At 40.8% G+C, this 23022-nt stretch overlaps 1 protein-coding gene across 4 annotated transcripts in view; it reads right to left on the bottom strand.

The window, feature by feature from the left end:
* Positions 1-23022, bottom strand: part of RBPJ (recombination signal binding protein for immunoglobulin kappa J region) — a 114779-nt gene that overhangs the window by 75852 nt on the left and 15905 nt on the right. Inside the window, exon 1 of one of the 4 annotated variants that reach the window (XM_033213931.1) lies at positions 7454-7464. The exons of the other annotated variants lie outside the window; for them this stretch is intronic. The gene's annotated coding sequence lies outside the window, so the exon portion shown is untranslated. Of the gene's footprint in view, positions 1-7453; positions 7465-23022 lie in introns of those variants that run through there. 4 annotated transcript variants of the gene reach the window in all.

Below are 23022 nucleotides of genomic sequence, written 5' to 3'. Positions count from 1 at the left end.
AAAACATAAACTTCAGGAAAGTAGTTAGAAACAGATGCCAATAACTAATGTTTTCATAAACAGTCTCATATACTAATCTGAAACGACAATGATGAAGGTGTTATAACGGTCATTGCAATATGATTATTAAGAAAGGCTTGGGTATTTCTTTCCAACACAGGGGAATGGTTAAATTATGACACATCCATACAATGGAAACGTTTGTTAAATAATACTGAAATAACATGGTAATATGTATGTCTATTTATACATTTTAATCAGGACAGAAATTTTAAAATACGTTTAATAAATATAAATGTGTACGTTCCATGAGATCAAGAAAAATTTTGCCCGGCACTGTGGCTCACACCTGTAATCCCAGTACTTTGGGAGGCCGAGGCAAGCCAGATCACGAGGTCAAGAGATCGAGACCATCCTGGCTAACATGGTGAAACCCCATCTCTACTAAAAATGCAAAAAATTAGCCTGACATGGTGGCAGGCACCTGTAGTCCCAGCTACTCAGGAGGCTGAGGCAGGAGAATGGCGTGAACTCGGGAGGCGGAGCTTGCAGAGAGCCGAGATCGTGCCACTGCACTCCAGCCTGGGTGACAGAGCGAGACTCTATCTCAAAAAAAAAAAAAAAAAAAAAAAACAAGAAAAGAAAAAGAAGAAAGAAAAAATTTCAGATGTGTACATTTCTGTACTTCCAGCACTTATGACAGCACCTTGACAAAGGTGTTAAGAGTGGCAGCAAAGCTTAAGAGAAGATTGTCTGGGTCTGATTCCTCGATCCACTACTCAATAGCTATGAGACTTCAGGCAAGTTACTTAACTTCTAGATGACTTACTTTCTCGTTTTGAAAAATTGGGGTAAAAATAATGGAGGGGGGAAAAGACTTAATACATGTAAGGCACTTAGAACAATATCTGGAACATAGTGATGACACAATGAACTGGGAAAGTGGGGAGCAGTAGTGAACCCATTGCCTCAAACCTGAATAAATGAATGGACTTCTTTTTTTAAGAGACGGGATCTTGCTTTGTTACCCAGGCTGTAGTGCAGTGGCGCAATTATGGCTCACTGCAGCCTCAACCTCCTGGGCTCAGGTAATTCTCATGCCCCAGCCTCCTGAGTAGCTGCAACTATATAGGCATGCACCACATACCCCGCTAACTTTTTTTTTTCTTTTTTTTTTGCAGAGATGGGGTCTCACTATGCTGCCAAGCTGGTCTCAAACTCCTGGCTTCAAGTGATCCTCCTGCCTTGGCCTCCCAAAGTGCTGGGCTTATAGGCATGAGGCACTGCACCTGGACTGAGTGGACTGTTTTTAAAATACAGAAAGAAATGTTAGTAAAGTCACCTGTGTGGGAACTCAAAGACTAGCACGTATATTACACCTTCACTGTTTTGGACACTTCAAAGTGTATGTAATTTTGTACCTATTACACTTCCTTATGATAATCCAATCATCATATATTAAGAATCCCAGGTCTTCTATTAACTTTATACTAAACCTTTGACCATTATGGTACTTAGTACTAGTAGGATACATATTTTATGCTATTTTTCCAGTGGTCATGATATATTTTCACAGTACAATGTATGGTCTTCTGTAATCGTCATTTTGGAAAACAACACTATTTTATAACAACGGATCTATGTAAGAGTGCAGTGGTTTGTAGAGTTTTATCAAACTCAATTTTATTATATTCACTCTTTAATAACTAAGCAATTCACTCTCTGATCATTTATATATATATACACACACACACACACACACAATACCCCCTCAAAAACATACAAAAAACATCTGAGCATAAGTAACCCAAGTGTCTACCTACCAATGAGTGGATTTTAAATGTGGTATATGCATACAGTGGAATACTATTCTGCTTTAAAAAGAAACAAAATTCTGACAATGCTACATGGATGAACCTTCAAGACATTATGGTAAGTGAAGTAAGCCAGTTGCAAAAAGACAAATACTGCATGATTCCACTTACATGAAGTACTTAGAGTAGTCAAACTCACAGAGACAAAAGGAATGGTGGTTACCAGGGACCTGGGGGGCAATGGGGAGTTATTATTTAATGGGTTTGGAGCTTCAGTTTGGGCAGATGAAAACAGCTGTGGAGATGGATGGTAGTGATGGTTGCACAGCATCGAGAATGTACTTACTACCACTAAACTGTACAGTTTAAAACTGTTTAAATAGTAAATTTTATTTATGTATATTTTGCCACAATAAACTGAACACACCTGATGAGATATATAAATAATGGATAGTAACTTACTTTCTTCCTTATATTGTGATAAATTTTCTAAATATTCCCCTTATTTTACAAATAGAACGCATTTCTCCTATTTCTTTTTTATTTTTATTTTTTTGAGACGCAGTCTCACTCTGTCGCCCAGCCTGGAGTGCAGTGGCGCAATCTCCGGATCTCTGCAAGCTCCGCCTCCCGGGTTCACACCATTCTCCTGCCTCAGCCTCCCGAGTAGCTGGGACTACAGGCGCCCGCCACCACGCCAGGCTAATTTTTTTGTATTTTTAGTAGAGACGGGGTTTACACCATGTTAGCCAGGATGGTCTCGATCTCCTGACCTCGTGATCCGCCCACCTTGGCCTCCCAAAGTGCTGGGATTACAGGTGTGAGCCATCGCACCCAGCCCATCTATTTCTCCTAGTTCTATCTTTGTTAAGTGGCACTACTCATCCTCCCAGACAGCCACGACATTCAACCATTTTCCTTCCCATCCTAAGCTAAGTCTTACAAACTGATTTTCACTCTGTAACACTACTTGAATCTGATGCCTTTCTTTTATTTCTAATGCCTTGGCCTTCATTAAGTTCTTCCTTATAGCACAGGATCACTGTAACAGTCCTATAGTCAATCACCTATCCTCAAAAGCCTAGCCTTCACAATTATTACTAGCTATTTTCTTGAAATAAAGCTCTTGTTTTAAAATCTTTACAAAGGGCTCCACTGTTTCTTCAAATTTAAAGTTCCAAGCAAAACACTGAAAAATACTTTTTTGTCTGATCTAACCTACTCTTTTGGACTCACCTTCACAAGGCCCTTCTGCTTCCCATACTCTATACCAAATTCTTTACTCCCTTTCTCACCATCCCCACTAGGCTCTGCTACCTCCATGCTTGTATGCACACTTCTCTATGTGGAATCCTCTTCCTTCCAACTCCGAATTGTATCCATTCGATTCTCAGACACTCCTACATGATAAAAGCAATGTAAGAACAATTTGGCAGTATCTTATCAAAAGTGTAACTGCACATATCCTTGTAACTAGCCATTTCACTTCTAAGTATCTGTCCTACAAAAATACTCAAACATACGAGACACAAAGATATTCACTACAGTGTTGTTTCTAAAAGAGAAAAACATCTAGCTGGGCACCAAATGGGAACTTGCTAAACATACTGTTACAACTATATTATAGATATGGAATACTACACAAAATTATGAGGGGGGCAACCCTAAATATACGCTGATAAGAAAAGAACTAAAGAAGAATTATAAATTTTAAAAGTAAAGACAAAGAAAACCCAAACTGTATTTATATACTTTTATGTATTTTTAAGTACCCAAAGAATTTAGGAGAATATATTCAAATTTGTAACAGTGGTTACCTCTGGGGAAGGATCCTAATGGAATTTGTGCAACATTTCAAATGGTAACAGACAGGAAGAAGCCACACAGATTCACTCTCCTACTTTCTCACTCCCAATCTAGGAGCCTGATCTAGCTCCTACTCTACTTAGCTACTGTTACAGAACTTAAGCTGAATGGCACTAGCTACACAGAGCCCAAGTGCATGTGCAGCCTGTCTTGGCAGACTTACACTGGCCACAAGCTCCCTAGCTAAAAGTACTTATAGCTGCCAGTGACACACTCTGCAGGTCCAGCTCTAGCAGAGGTGAGAAAATAGCCACATTCTTACTGGGACTCCACTCAGGCTTACCTTTCTACTGATACTCTGTTTTCTTCCAGTTAAAGGAATGTTTACCAACACTGGGCACTTGTGGTTTTTGAACAAATTCATCTCTAACAAGAACCACATCCTGAATTGGCAGGAGGCTCAGAGGAAGTCAGTACTCAGGTATTCCTTAACAAAATCTCTTGCCCCCAAATTTCTAGAATTCATCTTCCTCTAACTTAGTTAAAAAGTTTAAAACTGAGAAGTAGAAGAAGAAATCCCTTCCTGAAGCTTTCACTGGAATCCCTAGTCTGAATTAACCATTCCCTCTTCTTGTGTACCTCAACACTCCTTGGGAAATGCCTGCTATGTGAGCTATGGTGTTCTTCCTTATAGTTTATGTAAGTGTACCTGGAGTCCCCAAGGAGGCACAAACTATCAATGGCCAGGCTGTCTTCACTTATCTTTTATATAACCACTATATGTCACAGGCAAAGTAGAAAAGTATAAAAATTTTTACTGGCATCTAAATAGAAAACAGTCCATCTCTATTTGTACCCAAAGGAAAAAAAGCCTGTATCCCCTTTACATCACAAGAATCTAAATACAATTACAGTTTCTGTATATTGTAATTATTTGATCAGTTTCCCATGTAAAATCTCTTTGCCGGCCAGGCACGGTGGCTCAGGCCTGTAATGGCAGCACTTTGGGAGACCAAGGCGACCCGATCATTTGAGGTCAGGAGTTCGTGACCAGCCTGACCAACATAGAGAAACCCCGTTTCTATTAAAAATACAAAAATTATCTGGCCATGGTGACATGAACCGGTAGTTCCCAGCTACTTGGGAGGCTGAAGCAGGAGAATCGCTTGAACTCAGGAAGTCGAGGTGGCAATAAGCTGAGATCGCACCACTGCACTGCCTGGGTGACAGAGCAAGATCCGTCTCAAAAAAAAAAAAAATTTTTTTTTGCCAATAAATAAAAATACAAATTTCTAATTTACCACATTTTGCATGTTTTCCTTGTGATCTATATTTCATGGTAAAACAAAAATCCTGCCTTCTAGTAAATATTTTGTATTTAAATAAAATACGGATATAAAAATAACATGAAAACATTAAGCTTGCTGAAAACAGTCCCTGGTGGCCATATATATTACATCATGATCTAAAGAATACTGTGCTGTGGCAGGGCGCAGTAGCTCACACCTATATATAATCCCAGCACTTTGGGAGGCCAAGGCAGGCGGATCACCTGAGGTCCAGGAGTTCGAGACCAGACTGACCAACATGGTGAAATCCCGTCTCTACTAAAAATACAAGAAATTAGCCAGGCGTGGTGGTGGGTGCCTATAATCCCAGCTAGTCGGGAGGCTGAGGCAGGAGAATCGCTTGAACCCAGGAGGCAGAGGTTGCAGTGTGCCAAGATCACACCACTACACACCAGCCTGGGCTCAACAGAGCAAGACTCCGTCTCAAAAAAAAACAAACAAAAAGAATACTGGGAATTACAAGAACAATTGCAAATAAGATTTATTAGTATATGTGAAGTATACAAAGGTTGTCTAATATTTTAAATGTATTATCTAACTTATTTACTACCAAACCTATGAGATAGGCATAATAATTCCATTTTATAGACACAGAAACTGAGGTTAAGGAAGTCAAGTAACTTGCAGGAAGAGACATTTAAGTGGCAGAACCAGAATTTAAAGCCTGGTCTCTCTGATTCCAAAAACACATACCTGCCACTGCATGCATGTAACAAATCAAATCAAAATAAAAAGTTTGTTCTGATATAATGTATGTTTCCTTGCTGTGATCTACTGCATAGGCAGCTAGTAATAGGGGAATGAGGATGACATAAATGAAAATCTTATTACTTCATAGACAATTTTTTCCTAGCATATTAATGTTTTGAAGCAACTGGAAATAAACTTTTCATGATTAAAGGAAAAAACCTGAGCAACAGATGAATATTTTAAGAAAAAAGACTGAAAATATACAAATGCCTTTCTTTGTTGCAAACAGTAGCTGATGTAGTAGCTTCAGGAATTGCTACACTTTCCACCCGGTTTTGCTATACTTTCCTTTCCATTGGGTTTTTTAGGAATTGCTACACTTTCCACTATTTAACAAAGCTACTAGTACATAAGAAGCTGGAAAACAAAAAACAAACCTTACTAAAACAATGGATTAATGATTAAGGCTACATACTGGATTAGATTTTAATTTTAATGAAAATAGTCTCTAAGAAGCAATGTCCTCCCAGAACTTACACGGCACCATAACAGACTTCTGCATGCATTAGACAAAACAAGCCCTATGAACCTTCAGTACCCGTGGTCCTACCAGAATGCCCCAGATAGTTTTTGTTTGGTTTTGTTTGAGGTTTTTGTTGTTGCTGCTGCTGCTGTTGTTGTTTGAGACACAGTCTCTCTCTGTGGCCCAGGCTGAAGTGCAATGGCGCGATCTGGGCTCACTGCAACCTCCGCCTCCCAGGTTCAAGTCTCCCTCCTTGGTCTCAAGCTGCTGACCTCAGGTGATCCACCCACCTCAGCCTCCCAAAGTGCTGGGATTACAGGTGTGAGTCACCATGCCCAGCCTTGTTTGAGTTTTTTAGTGAGTTGAGTGCTATGGTCTGAATATTTGTGTGCCCCTGAAAGAGGTATGTTGAAATCCTAAGCCCTAATGTCACAACATCAGGAGGAAAGGACTTTTGGGAGGTGATTAGGTCATAAGGGCATAGCTCTCATGAATGGGATTAGTGTCCTTAGAAAAGAGGCTTGAGAGAGATCCTTCCTCCTCTATTCCACCATGTGTAGATACAGCTAGAAGACACCATCTATGAACCACAGGAGGGACCTTCACCAGACACTGAACCTTCGGCACCTTAGTCTTGGACTGTGAGAAATAAATTCTATTGTTCATAAGCTACCTAGTTTATGGTATTCTGTTATAGCAGCCCAAACAGACAAAGACAGTAAGGTAAACTCCCATTATATAGAGAAAATAATGCTAAAACTGCTACCATTAGGACAAGGGTGCAGGAGTACACATTAATGCTACTCTGAATTGAAAACAATTTAAATACACAAAGATCACAATGTCAATTCACTGTGATTCCAAAGAAAGTATGAAAGAGAACTCCCCACCATAACCACACACCTCCCCCCAAAGACCCAAAGCAGCTCTTAGCACACATTGTTTCTTAATAGAACACCCAGAAGTTAATAGCCATGGAAAGTGACCCTACTGCATAACCTGTATAAAACTAGCAGTGGGGCCTATTTGGCATGCACATATTTCCAAATACATAAACGTACTACCAAAATAGAAAGCTCACACAGGAAGGTATACATAGTTGTAGAGAAAACAAGTAATATATAGCAGCTATTTTGATAGATACCATGTCCTGTATTGTTCGTAACATAAAAAGCATTCTCAAGGCCAGTGACGGTGGCTCAGGCCTGTAAGCCCAACACTTTGGGAGGCCAAGGTAGGCAGAAGACTTGAGTTAACGAGTTCAAGACCACCCTGCACAACATGGTGAGGCTGTCTCTCTACAAAAAATACAAAAATTAGCCAGGTGTGGTGGCACACACCTGTGGTCCCATCTACTCGGGAGGCTGAGGTGGGAGGCCTGCTTGAACCTGCAAGGCAGAGGTTGCCATGAGTTGAGCCTGGGCAACAGGGCAAGACCCATCACCTACCCCCTACCAAAAAATAAACAAAGCACTCTCAGAAAAATTCTCTCAAGTGATGCCTGGAGACCTAAGCATGTGATCAAAAACTTCTGTGTCTTCTTCCTGTTAGTTAGTATGATTATTTGCCTTCAGGACTCCCTAATTCCCTTTTACTATCTCAATAGTTCTTCACGTGTCAGAGATCAGGCACTAATGTACACAATGTTTCCACATATACTTTTGAAATCCACAGGATGGACCAGGGAGTTAGCATATTAAAAGGTAGAGCAAAATAATCTCAATTTTTTCAGGTAACCCAAACTTAATGTATGAAACACTTCCGTTTACTCCAGGAAAGCTCTCTTCCTTTATATTAATAATTTTGTATGGCCTGAGCAAATAAATTAGTTCCTCTTCCCTATCACTAATTTAGAGTAAAACAGTTATTTAACCCATTTGTGCCTAGTGTTCCATTATTGGAATGCTAAGCTTGTGGGAGTTATTTATATCCTACTGCTCAAGGCTATCACCAAGGTCTGATTTTTCACACACACAAAAATTTTTGCAACCTCTGGCATAAATGGGTTAAAACCATGCTTCTTACCAAGAATTGGCTAACCTGAGATTTGTTTAAACCTGTCACCATGCAAAATCCAGAAGCCATAAAAGCAAATCATTCATTTATATGTAGCCTCATCTCACAACCTCATACCTAAAATCTGTTTCCCATATTAAATGTTGGCAACCCTGTAATTACCATTGCTCGGGCCAAAAACCAGGGAATCATCTTTGAATCCTGTCTTTACTTCACATGCCACATCTAATCCAGGCATACTCTGCCTACGGGTCTTGACATTTGCTGTTTCTTCTCGCTAGAATGTTATCTCCCTTATATGCTCTCCATCCTCACCTTGTAATGTCCTTTAATCAACTGTTCACCTATCATATGTCTATAGGTTGTAGGTTTCTTGTCCCAAGCAAGGTTTAAAGTCATAATTTTCAATTCAGTACTTTGGAAAACTTCACTAAATTTAACTATCTATGTTCAGATGTCTCTTTTTTTTTTTGAGACGGAGTCTCGCTTTGTTGCCCAGGCTAGAGTGCAGTGGCGCGATCTCAGCTCACTGCAATTAAGGTTTATTTTATATAATAGTGTAAGATAAGTAGCCAAATACCATGAGGAAAGACTTGTCCTTCCTGTCATGGCAGAAAAATTGAAATATGACTTCGGAAAGCATATGGACATAAACTAAAATGTATTTTTCTGTGAGCAAATTACCATATAAATAAGCACATAAAAAGCTGTTGAAGATCATAGGGCAGAGTGGGGAAACTAGTATTAGAAAAATTACCTAGCGTGAGAAATTTGCCGTAAAGTTGGTAGTACCGATCATTTTTCTAATACACCTTAGTTTATAGTCTTTGCTGGCTTCTTAATGAAATATAAAAATTTGTAAGAAAGTATCTACAGGAAAACATTCTCAACTACAAATTCATTCCACAGTTAAAATGTATTGTGTCTTACACGAGAGCCTCTCTTGTAGGTTCAGAGCTAGAGCACTGAACAAAAAGACAAGGTCTCTGTCTTCATGGAGGGAGCTTCTTGACTTCTTTAATAAAAGCATTTTATGAAATAACAGTGAGAGCATTATCTGCTCCGCAAGTAGCTGCTTTAACCGAAATAAAACAAATTTCTGTAGAAAGTGTACTGAAATTCCATCACACAAGACATTTCAGTGTACTGAAATTCCATCTTACATTAGCAAGACAAGAAATTAAAGGCAGAATGGCACAAAGTACTGCCAATGTAATAGATACAGTTACTTTTATGAAACAATACATCATCATGAGACAGACAGTGCCATGAAAATCTCTTATACCACATGGAAGTCTGCTGTTTATCTCGTGGCAAAGCACTTAGAAGTAAAAGTGTTGTGAAACTTGATGAGTTACTCATTTTCTCTATACAAAAAGGTCCCCAAATCAATTACTTTTCCTGTGAAGACAAGTAAGCTGCCTGTAGTATGGTACCTAGTAGACACGTCTGTAAATCAAAACACTTAAGCATGGCATTTAAACAATAGCTTTTCAGCTAAGAAAATCACTTACTTATATCAAAATAAAATGAACTTGGACCCAGTCCTTTGAATGACTCTATCACAAAGTATTAAAGGAGTGATATTCAAATAAAAAAGATAAAAAGAAGTGATATTCAAACACATTGTTCTCACTAAAAACTACATGTGAAGACTGGCCAGGCACGGTGGTTCATGCTTATAATCCCAGCACTTTGGGAGGCTGAGGTGGGAGGATCACTTGCGTCCAGAAGTTTGAGGCCAGCCTGGGCAACATAGCAAGACATCATCTCTACAAAAAAATTTTAAAAACATTAGCTGGGCATGGTAGCTCATACCTGTAGTGCCAGCTACTCAGGAGGGTGAGGTGGGAGGATGGTTTGAGCCCCCGAGGTCAAGGCTGCAGTGAGCTGTGATTGCGCCACTGCACTCCAGGGCCTGGTGCACATGCGCACGCACACACACACAAACACACAAAAACTTGTGATGACAAAATGAGTTCCTGCTATTAACTATTAAAAATATCTTTACAACTTGGTTTACAGACCAGGCATGGTAGCTCACATCTGTAACCTCAAACACTTTGGGGGGCCTAGGTAAGAGGATAACTAGAAGCCAGAAGTTTAAGACCAGCCTGAGCAACACAGTGAGACTCCATGTCTACAAAAAAATTTTTAAATCCATGGGCCGTGATGTCACATGCCTGTAACTCATATCTACTTGAGAGACTAGGGCAGAAGGATGGCTTGAACTCAGGAGTTCAAGGCTGCAGTGAGCTACGATCATGCCACTGCTCTCCAGTCCGAGTGATAAAGTGAGACCTCATCTCAAAAAAAAAACCAAAACACAAAAATCAAAAAACCAAACAAACTTTTTGTTGTTGAGGTGAAAAGCTTTGTTTACCTCATCTTTATCACAATATTTTTTAAAATTTCAAATTTATGTACCTATTTCAGTATATCGGTACAGTACAATATGATAGTCACATATATTGGGGTACATGTTAAGTTTCTACTTACTGATAAGAGCAATCAATCAAAAGTCTAGAGGCAATTAGTTGAAAGAAAAAAAAAAAGAAACCGATGTATGTGCCACATGGCTCTTACAGTGTATGGATAAAGATGCCAAAGACAAGTAATATCTTTGGCTTCACAGTAATGAACCGAGTTCATCACCTCATTTAGTATTAGAAGGACTGAGCAAAAATATGAAAGAATCAAAGCATAAACATCACTCCTCCAGGAGACAAAGACAGAATATTTTTTCTGATTAAAATGAAACAGCAGGCTGGGCATGATGGCTCAGGTCTGTAATCCCAGCACTTTGGGAGACCGAGGCAGGTGGATCATCTGAGGTCAGGAGTTCGAGACCTGCCTGGCCAACATGGTGAAATCCCGTCTCTACTAAAAATACAAAATTGGCCAGGCGTGGTAGCATGTGCCTGTAATCCCTCAACTTGAGAGGTTGAGGCAGGAGAATCACTTGAAACCGGGAGGAAGGGGTTGCAGTCAGCCGAGATGGCACCATTGTACTCCAGCCTGGGCAACAACAGCCAAACTCCATCTTAAAAAAAAAAAAAAAAAGAAAGAAAGAAACAGCAGATGTAGATTCTAAAAGAGAATCGAATTGGTACATGACCTCTTGGTCACAGAATTACTGAATGTGTGCCACTTTCAGTAACCCCCTTTTAATTCAGGCTTTCCATTAACACATGAGAAGCAGCACAAGGTTACAGAAAAGGCAGCAATAGGAGTTACCAATAAAACTTTCATATCTTCCCTCTTTGTGTGTTCCTTCCAATTAGCATCTAAACATATCAAGCCTATTCCATCTTCAAAGCTCTACCTTAACACCTATGGTTCCACTCCCACTCTCTGTGTTCAAAGCCACTGCTCTTGAAAGAGTTGCATACTTCCTCACCTCCAACTCAACTACAGTAAGATCTCACCAGTTCACTCAAACTGTTCTTGCCATGGTCTCTGAAATCCTAAATCCAATGAACATTTAAACTTACCTCACCCTCACTGCAGCATTTGACACCACTGACCAGTGTACTTCCTTCTAGAACTGTCTTCATTGTTGTAACTAACGCTCTACTATTGAGGCTTTTATTCTACCTTGTTGGCTAACAGTTTTCTTTTAACTGCTTCTATACCTCTACCCATTCCTTAAATTTTGGTGCTTGCCAAGTCTGTCTCTGCTTAACTCTTATCAAAGAGATATTGCCCACTCCCAAGGTTCTAATTAGCATCTATGGGTGTTCAAGTGCACATTTCCGACCCTGACCTCTCTCGAGCTCCAGGAATCGCCACATATAACTGGCCACTGGATATCTTCATCTAGCTTTCTCACAAGAACCTCAAAGCTGACATGTTCAGAACCAAAATCTTCTCCCCAAACTAACTCAACTCCTCTACTGTGCCTTTTACCTCAGGACCACCTCATTTCAACAAATGCTGCCACTGTTCTCCTGGCAACACATGTAAAGCACCAGAATTTTTTTCCTTATTGAAAAATCTTTATTTACTATTTTTTTTTATTTTTTATTTTTATTTTTATTTTTTGAGATCGAGTCTCGCTCTGTCATCCAGGCTGGAGTGCAGTGGCACAATCTCAGCTCACTGCAACCTCCACCTCCCGGGTTCAAGTGATTCTCCTGCCTCAGCCGCCCAAGTAGCTGAGACTACAGATGTATGCCACCATGCCCAGCTAATTTTTGTATTTTTAGTAGAGATGGGGTTTCACCACATTGGCCAGGCTGGCCTCAAACTCCCAACCTCAGGTGATCCACCCACCTCGGCCTCCCAAAGTGCTGAGATTACAGAAGTGAGCCACAGCACCTGGCCAATACAGACTGTTTTTAAAATCCTAATGATAAAGGAGTTAAGAAGATATTACTTAGGCAGACAGTGAGGGTACGGAAGTCCTCAGTAAGGTTTTCCTTTTAATGAAAAGCAGCCCCAAACCATTTTCCTTTCTCACAAAGAGCAGCCTGTAAAATCAAGCTACAGACATAGATGCCAGCAGTTGTGCCAACCATGTTCAAGATAGCGGCTCCATCTTCCCTTCTCTTTGTCAGCCATGTGTACAGTAAGGAGTAGATAAGATGGCACCTGCCAAGGGGAAAGTTTACCTGCATAATAAGATTAGGGTGGGATAGCCAGCCTCCCCTGCTGTAAACGTCATACCTGATCAAACCAATCTGTGAGCCCTATGTAAATCAGACATCCCCTCCTCCAACCTGACTATAAAATCCAGTGCATCCGCAGTTGGCCGGTGTTTTCCTCTCCGAAGTTCCCTCTCTCTCACTAGAGAGAAAGCTCTTTTCCTTTCTCTTTCTTTTGCCTGTTAAATCTCCACTCCTGAACTCCTTGCACGTGTCTATGTCCTAAATTTTCCGGGAGTGAGACGATGAACCCCCAATTATTTACTCCGACAATGTGGCTACTTCACTAATACTTGACTATTTTTGAAATTTCACTAGTATAAATATAGATGTAGATTCCCAATTTGTGTTTGTGTTTTAATTTCCAATGGGAGAAGGAAAACAGACATTTTAAAAAGAGAAAGATTACTAACAAGTGAAATCTCCAAAAAAGCTTCATTATAGAGCTTAGAAAAGATGTGATTTTGTCATTTTAAGCCCCGGCATCACTGTATTCTCTGAAAATCTTCCCCATACACAATGGAATCCTATCCTTAATTCTAACAAAAACCTACCAATGCCTCAAAGTACAGAATGGGGTAGTCATCTGACTAAGCAGAAATGAAAATAGCATGTAGATGACAGAGTTAATGAGAGTTAAAAAGTAGAAGTAGCAGCTTGGGAATCCCTGAGAGTACAACTGAGGTAGAAAGATAAGAAAAGGGGACTTGTGATAAGAAAAGTAAAGTACTAGCTACCAGGTGATTTCTCTCATTGGAACAGACTACTCTCCCCAGAGATGTAGGAACTATATACACTTAACAATTTTGGAAGCTCTCAATTAACCAAGTCATATTAATATTTACATCATATTCTGTTACCAGGTGTGATCTTTCAAAAGTATACTGAGTTGGTGTGATTAGGAAATCATCCAGCATAAACACGAACCTCAGCAGGCGCTTTTGGGGACCAATACTAGGAAAGCCATCTGTTTGCTGGAAATAATATTTCTACTTTCCTAGTGACTACAGCTAAAAAGAAATTTTAACTGCCTCAACACTTTAATTATTCATATAAGCTGTCCAAGAAATTAAACATACACAAAGGGATCTGTAGCCCCCTAATATTTTTGGCTAATTATTCCACTGGCAGTCTACATCCACTCTGCTAAAATTTGGTTATGAATCAGAAGTAACTCACTGGAAAACTTTAATGTCTTTTTAAAAGTGACTATGAATAATAACTATAATTCACAAAAATGGTTATTTTTAATGTGCACAAAAATCCTCAGGAAAACATGTCCCACACAAAAGAACAGCTGTTAACTGTCAAAGTTTGAGCTCTTTTGTAGGAAGAATGAGACTAAATTTAACAAAATTTTCTAAATGTTTAAAAATAAAGCAGCAGCTAATTTTAAGCAGCATATTCAACCTGTATTTTTTTAAAACCTTCAATATCAACATTTTATGACCAGGAAACATGTTAAGCACTGCCTTTAAGAAGAATGTGAATCTATTATGATGAGATTCATACATACAAATAGTTCAGAGATCTGCAAATACACACTCTAACACCAGAAATACTAACCACAACCCCACATATATAGTGGGGCTTTGGGGTGGGGTGGGGAGCAGGATTCCTCATTTGTTTCAATTGCTGCTATTCCACCCTTCCTTTTTTCTCTTCTGCTTTAAAAGAAACACACATTTCCCAGGATTATTTTGAGAAATTTATCTTCTAGGTATATTTTGATTAAAAATTTACCACATCTCCCTTATTATTTTTAGGTCAGATCCAGGTGATGTCTTTCAGAGTAATACCACTTTTAATAATTATACTTCACTATATGTCTCAGTAACATATTAAAACCATATTCCTGGCTACGTGTGGTGGTTCATACCTGTAATCCCAGCACTTTGGGAGGCCAAGGCAGGTGGATCACTTGAGGTTAGGATTTCGAGACCAGCCTGACCAACATGGTAAAACTCTGTCCCTACTAAAAATACAAAAATTAGCCAGGCATGGTGGCAGGCACCTGTAATCCCAGCTAGTTGGGAGGCTGAGGCAGAAGAATCACTTGAGCCTGGGAGGCAGAGGTTGCAGTAAGCCGAGACTGCACCATTGCACTCTAGTGTGGGCAAGAAGAGCAAACCTCTGTCACAAAAAAAAAGAAGAAGAAGAAGAAGAAAGAAACAAGTACAAAAAAATTAGCCAGGCATGGTGACACACACCTGTAATCCCAACTACTCGGGAGGCTGAGGACAAGAATCATTTGAACCCGGGAGGTGGAAGTTGCAATGAGCTGAGATCGCACCACAACACCCCAGCCTGGGCAACAGCGCGAGATTCTGTCTCAAAAAAACAATAAACAACCAACCAACCAACCAACCCATTATTTTTCTGAAATAAAAGTGGGTACTAAAACTATTCATATGTATAAGCTGGAAATAAGTAGCTTCAAATAACCCAACATTTATATCTTTAGACAGTAACTAGAGGTAAAGCATCATCTATAAATGCTATTATACATAGTAGTTACTGTGAGCAAAAATATTTGATGACAGAAACCATGTCTATAACGTATCTTACAATTTACCTTCCCACATATCCAAATAATATGTTTAGAGATTCATTACAATAGTCAAGCAAAATATTCCAAATTCCTTAAAGTCATAAGAAGTAAAGATTACCAGAATAGAAACTCTCAGTTTGTACCATCCTAACTCACCCTGCTGAAAAAGTCACCCTTAGGGATTCACAATAACACACACAGAATTCATTGCAAGTGTGGCTACAATTTGTAAGCAGCCTTTCATTGCTCCACAAAGGCTCATCATTGTAGATACTCATCAGTTTTTAAGCCACATCCACAGCTGCTGTCTTAGAAAAAAACAAAATTTGACAGCAGAGACTTTAAAATGACATTTATACAACAGTTTTACATAAAACAAAAGTACTCCAGTATAATAGAAAGAATGAATGGCACGTAGAATACTGAAAAACATGAGAATCTTGAGTCATTGTTAATAGCAATACCTGTCATTTATATAATGCTAGAACCATTTTCCTAAGCTCCCTAGCATGTCAGAGATATTATTACACTGAAGAAAAGTGAAACAGAGATACTACTCAAATTACTTAGTGGTGAACAGAATGTGTTTCATGACTAGCAACCTGTGTTTTTTGCACAAACCCTTCTTCCAAAATTGTATAGTGAAATGGGGAGATAAAAAAAATTCCACATAAACCTATTCCCTGTTCAACTCTACTTTTCTGCCTCAGATCTATAATCTGCCTGGACTGAGAGGTTTGTCTGGTTAGTGAGCACACTCAATCATGTATTGTCAGATGACTAAGTTAACCATGCATGGAAGAAAGGAAGGAGGAGGGGAAATGTTAGTAGGATCACCATATACTAAATTACACTATCACTAGCAGATGTTCATACTACAAAGTGGCAGAGGAAATGAAATCTGGAGATATGGGTTTGAATTCCAATTCTCCCACCAACTAGCAGGTAAACTTGGTTAAGTTTCTGTAAAACAAGATAATACTACCTCCCTCACCAAACTATGGCAAGGTCTAATGCAATCAGAGACCTCCTGTTCCTTTTTTTTTTTTTTTTGGATAACCCAGATGTTCAGCATTTGTACTAATGTATATACTCTTCTGTCTTCCCTCCTTTTGATACAGAGCAGTGGTTCTCAAAATGAGTTCTGGACCAGCAGCAATAGTATCATCAGAGAACTTGCTAGAAATGCAAATTCTTGGCCAGGCGCGGTGGCTCAAGCCTGTAATCCCAGCACTTTGGGAGGCCGAGACGGGCGGATCACGAGGTCAGGAGATCGAGACCATCCTGGCTAACACGGTGAAACCCCGTCTCTACTAAAAAATACAAAAAACTAGCCGGGCGAGGTGGCAGGCGCCTGTAGTCCCAGCTACTCGGGAGGCTGAGGCAGGAGAATGGCGTGAACCCGGGAGGCGGAGCTTGCAGTGAGCTGAGATCTGGTCACTGCACTCCAGCCCGGGCGACAGAGCGAGACTCCGTCTCAAAAAAAAAAAAAAAAAAAAAAAAAAAAAAGAAATGCAAATTCTTGGGGTTCCACTGCAGACCTTTTGTGTCAGAAACTCTGGAGATGGGGTCCAACCATCTGTGCTTCAGCAAGCCCTCCAGATGACTCTGATGCCTGCTGAATTCTGCAAATCACTGTGAGAACTCTGCTTTGGGCAGCCTAGTTTTGCACTGTGTCCCATCCCTTCTTAGCTATTTTAGGATGTTGGACTAGCCAGCCACCCTTTCTTTCTTCTCTCGTCTCAATTTTTACCTTTCTACTGAAACATTCTTGACAACGTACAAACGTGCTGGTATTTCTCCTTTGGACCCCACAATCCCTTCTAATTCCCTGTTTCTTTGCGTCCTTTTACAACAGACCTCTGAAGGGTTCTTTCTGTCTCCAATTACTCCCCCACTCCATTTAGGTTTTTGTCTCCATCACTTCAACAAAACTTATCAGTTCCCTCCACACAGCTAACTGTAGTGGTCAGTTTTGTTTGGTTTTGCTTTTTTTTTTTTTTTTTTTTTTTGAGACCTTGTCTCGCTCTGTCACCCAGGCTGGAGTGTGGTGGTGCAATCTCAGCTCACTGCAACCTCCACCTCCAGGTTCAGGTGATTCTTCTGTCTCAGCCTCTCGAGTAGCTCAGATTACAGGCGTATGCCACCACGCCCAGCTAATTTTTGTGTTTTTAGTAGAGACAGGGTTTCACTATGTTGACAGGCTGGTCTCGAACTCCTAACCTCAAGTGATCTGCCTCTCAGCCTCCCAAAGTGCTGGGATTGCAGGCACGAGCCACCGCAGCCAGCCAGTGGTCAGTTGTCCTTTACCACACGTCATCTGACTTGACTTACCTGATTAGCAGCATTTGATATCTTGGATCACTCCCTTCTTGTTGAGACATTTTCTTTATTTGACTTCTAGGATACTACACTCCTGTTTTTCTTCCTACCTCACTGACACCTCTTTCTCAGTCTCCTTTCTAGTATTTTCTCATTTCACCACATTTAAACTTTGGAGTGCCCAAAACATAGCCCCTGAGTTTTAGCATTACGTTGCCACCAACACAGACCTTGATGATTATGGCTTTAACTACTATGCTGATGACTCCCAAATTTTTATTCCCAGCCTTGACCTCTTTTCTAAACTCTAGACTTTATATCCAGCTGTCTCAAAAGACATTTCCTCTTGGGTGTCTAAAAAACATTCCAAACTAGCACATCTAAAATGGTTTTTTTCCTTTACGACAGTATTTTTTCAAGGTTTTCACATGCTACATCCCTTTTTTTTGAGACGGAGTCTCACTCTGTTATCAGGCTGGAGTGCAGTGTTGCGATCTCAGCTCACTGCAACCTCCGCTTCCTGGGTTCAAGCAATTCTCCTGCCTCCGCCTCCTGAGAAGCTGGGATTACAGGTGCCCGCCACCATGCCCAGCTAATTTTTTATATTTTTAGTAGAGATGGGTTTCACCATGTTGGCCAGGATGGTCTCAGTCTTTTGACCTCATTATCCACCCACCTCGGCCTCCCAAAGCGCTGGGATTACAGGCGTGAGCCAGCCTGCCCAGCCCCCTATGCTACATTTCTTACTATCAGCATCATCTTTACCTTGAATTGTTACAGGATCCTCTTAACTTTTCTTCAGCTCTGTTCTTGTTCTTAGTAACGTTGCTTGAGAGATCCTTCACAAGATCCTGCAGTAGCTACCCATCTCAAAATAAAAACTAACTTCCTCCTTGTCTAAGACCTTGTACACTTTGGACCACCATTTTATCCTTGACTTCAGCTCTTACAGTTCTTCCTCTTACTACTCTGCTCCATCCTGGCAGTTGCTATTCCTTTTGTGTGGAATGATGTTCTCTCACATACCCACAGGAATCTCTTCCTCCCTCCAGATCTTTCTCAGATATCACCTCTGTGAGGCCTTCCTTGACCGTCTTGCCTGCTTTTTATTCCACCTTTTATACTCTTTCCTTGTTTTATTTTTCTCAGTTGCTTCTAACATAATGTTAATTACTTTTAAAATTCTGTCTTTACTACTAGCATATAGCACTTGGTAAGTAGTATGTACTCAATAGGTATTTGCTGAATGGATGAATGAAATATTCTTTTTTTTTTTAGACAGAGTCTTGCTCTGTCGCCCAGGCTGGAGTGCAATGGCATGGTCTCGGCTCACTGCAACCTCCACATCCCGGGTTCAAGCACTTCTCCTGCCTCAGCCTCCCGAGTAGCTAGTATTACAGGCTACCGCCATCATGCCTAGCGATTTTTTGTATTTTTGTAGACACAGGGTTTCACCATGTTGGCCAGGCTGGTCTTAAACTCCTAACCTCAGGTGATCCGCACACCTTGGCCTCCCAAAGTACTGGGATTACAGGCATGAGCCACTGCCCAACCAGAAGTGTTCTAATGTAACTTTTTGAATGCTCTTTTTCTCACTGATTTGGAGTGTTACTTTTACACACTGTATGTTACAAAGTTTTTTTGTGTGTTTGTTTTTTGAGACCTGGAGTCTAACTTTGTCACCCAGGCTGGAGTGCAGTGTCACGATCTCAGCTCACTGCAACCTCCGCCTCTCAGGTTCAAGTGATTCTCCTGCCTCAGCCTCCCAAGTAGGTGGGATTACAGGCAGCTGCCACCACACCCAGCTAATTTTTGTATTTTTAGTAGAGACAGGGTTTCACCATGTTGGCCAGGCTAGTCTTGAACTCCTAATCTCAAATGATCCGCTCGCCTTGGCCTCCCAAAGTGCTGGGATTACACACATGAGCCACTGAGCCCCAGCCTAAACTGAAATCTGGAGACACGGGTTTGAATTCCTATTCTCCTACCAACTAGCAGGTAAACTTGGTTAAGTTTCTGTAAAACAAGATAACACTACCTCCCTCACCAAACTATGGCAAGGTCTGAATGCAATTAGAGACCTCCTGGGTACTAACCACCACATTCAAGTAACATTATATTTGAAAGACACTATAGGCTGGTACAGTGGCTCGCACCTGTAATCCCAGCGCTTTGGGAGGCCAAGGTGGGCAGATGGCTTGAGACCAGGAGTTCGAGACCAGCCTGGTCAACATGGCAAAACCCCATCTCTAAAAAAATACAAAAAATTAGCCAGGCATGGTGGCGCACAGCTGTAGTTCCAGCTACTCAGGAGGTTGAGGCTGCAGTGAGCTGAGACTGAGACACAGTGAGATCCTGTCTCCAAACACATACACATACACATACACATACACATACACACAAACTCTGCCGGGCCTCATGTCTGTAATTCCAGCACTTTGGGGCAGGAGGACCATGACGTCAGGAGTTCAAGACCAGCTTGGCCAAGACGGTGAAACCCCATCTCTAGTAAAAATACAAAAATTAGCCAGGCATGGTGGCGGGCACGTGCAATCCCAGCTACTCAGGAGGTTGAAGCAGAGAACTATTTAAACCTGGGAGGCAGAGGTTGCAGTGAGCCAAGATCATGCCACTGCACTCCAGCTTGGGAGGCAGAGTGAGACCCTGTCTCAAAAAAAAAAACGTCAGAGCCTACGTTATGTAACACACACCAAAACAAACAAAAAAGTCAAACTCCCAGAAGGGTTAAGGAGATACATCAATTTTTGAACTATAAAAGAGCACATAGAAGAAAAATACATATAAGAGGCCGGGCGCGGTGGCTCACACCTGTAATCCCAGCACTTTAGGAGGCCGAGGTAGGCGGATCACAAGGTCAAGAGATAGAGACCATCCTAGCCAACATGGTGAAACCCCATCTCTACTAAAAATACAAGAATTAGCTGGGCATGGTGGCGTGCACCTGTAGTCCCAGCTACTCAGGAGGCTGAGACAGGAGAACTGCTTGAATCCAGGAGGCGGAGGTTGCAGTGAGCCGAGATCGCGCCACTGCACTCCAGCCTACCAATAGGGTGAGATTCCGTCTCAAAAAAAGAAAAAAAAAAAAAAAGAAGAAAAATACATATAAGAATGTTTCCGGGCCGGGCGCGGTGGCTCACGCCTGTAATCCCAGCACTTTGGGAGGCCAAGACGGACGGATCACCAGGTCAGGAGATCGAAACCATCCTGGCTAACACGGTGAAACCCCGTCTCTACTTAAAATACAAAAAATTAGCCGGGTGCGGTGGCGGGCACCTGTAGTTCCAGCTACACCGGAGGCTGAGGCAGGAGAAAGGCGTGAACTCAGGAGGCGGAGCCTTGCAGTGAGCCGAGGCTGTGCCAGTGCACTCCAGCCTGGGCGACAGAGCGAGACGCCACCTCAAAAAAAAGAAAAAAAAAAGAGTGTTTCCATGTTAGGACGAGGAAGATTAAAAAAACACAAAGCCAAAGGAAAAACTACAAATCTGACTACCTAAAAAATTTAACTCCTATATGACAAAAAATAAATAAAAATGAATGACAAATGAAAAACAAGGGGAAAAAAACCATAGAACTGACAAAAGTAATATGTGGAAAATAAAAGTTCTTATATACAAAATGAGAAAAGACATAAATGAATAGACAGCCTGGGCAACGTGGTGAGTTGCTGTCTCTACCAAAAGCTTAAAAATTAGCCAGCTGTGGTGGCACATGCTTGTGGTCTCAGCTACTGGGGAGGCTGAGGCAGGAGGACTGCCTGAGCCCATGAAGTTGAGGCTGCAGTGAGCTATGACTGTAGCAGTGCACTCCCGCCTGGGTGACAGAGTAAGATCCTGTCCTTCAAAAAAAAAAAAAAAAGAAAGGATAAAAAATTATAAGTACATATTTCACATGGAAAATACAAATGGCCAATAACCTCATGGAAAAACCAGTGATTCCACTTAAAGGTATGGAGATACCGGTTAACTTCACACATGCACAGATATGTTTGTGGTAGCAATGTAAAAAAATAAAAAGTTGGAAATAACCTCAAAGCAGCCAGTAAGCACGGGGAGCCACACCTACCAATAGCCAGAGGTACAAAAGAGATACTGTTCAACCACCCAAGCAAGAAGAACAATATGCTGCTGAATTGGTATAATTCAATTTTATGTAGAGGAAAGGAGGACCAATAGAAGGACAGATAGAAGAACAAGATTAAAAAAGATGACATATGCATTTACATGCATTCAATACCCATGTAAAAAATGCTACACATCAAACACTAAACAGGCTGGATGCGGTGGCTCACATCTGTAATCCCAGCACTTTGGGAGGCCGAGGCAGGCAGATGTCCTGAGTTTAGAAGTTCAAGACCACCCTGGCCAACAGGGTGAAACTCCGTCTTTATTTTAAAAAAATAAAATAAAATAAAATACAAAAATTAGCTGGTCATGGTGGCTGGCGCCTGTAATCCCAGCTACCCAGGAGGCTGAGGTGGGAGAATCGCTTGAACCCAGGAGACGGAGGTTACAGTGAGCAGAGATCGTGCATGGGCAACAAAGCGAGACTCAGTCTCAAAAAACAAAAAAACGCTGAACAAAGACCATCTGGGGCAGAAGCAAGGAAGCATTACACTACCATTTAGGCTTTTTTACAATATATTTATAATTACTTTGGGGAGGTGGTAAAAGTTATTTTTAACTTCGAAAGGATAACTACACCTTAAAATGTTAATGTGTTTTGGTAGAATTATGTTTTTTTCTTTTTATATATTGTTATTTTTGTTATTAGGAGAAAAAAACTATATATACAGTATTTTAAAGAGAAAACCCTACCCATATCCTTTAACGTATGTGAAAACACCAAAAGCTTACTTAAATTTCTAAAGAATTTTTTTTTTTTTGGTAAAGAAACAAGGTCTTGCTCTACCACCCATGCTAGAGTGCAGTGATATAATCATAGCTCGCTGCAATCTCAAACTCCTGGGCTCAAGTGATCCTCCAGCCTCAACCTCACACGCAACACCTGTTTTGTTTTGTTTTTTAAGAGATGGGGTCTTCCTATGTTGCCCAGACTGGTCTCCAACTCCTACCCTCCAGGTATCCTTCCACCTAAGCCTCCAAATCCGCCATCCAGCAATCCTTCCACCTCAGCCTCCGTGATGGCTGGGATTACAAACCACAATGCATAGATCTCTAAATAATCTTTCACAGAAATAGTAACCATAATTCTTCCTTTCTCAAAGAAAGAAACAGACATGAGCATGTCAAGAAAAGAACTAATTTAGAGTTCGGAAGGAAATTTA

Source organism: Trachypithecus francoisi, unplaced genomic scaffold, assembly GCF_009764315.1.
Source record: "Trachypithecus francoisi isolate TF-2019V2 unplaced genomic scaffold, Tfra_2.0 Lachesis_group1, whole genome shotgun sequence".
NCBI lineage: Eukaryota > Metazoa > Chordata > Mammalia > Primates > Cercopithecidae > Trachypithecus > Trachypithecus francoisi.
The sequence above is the reverse complement of the archived record's forward strand: the minus strand, read 5'-3'. Positions and strand labels throughout refer to the sequence as shown.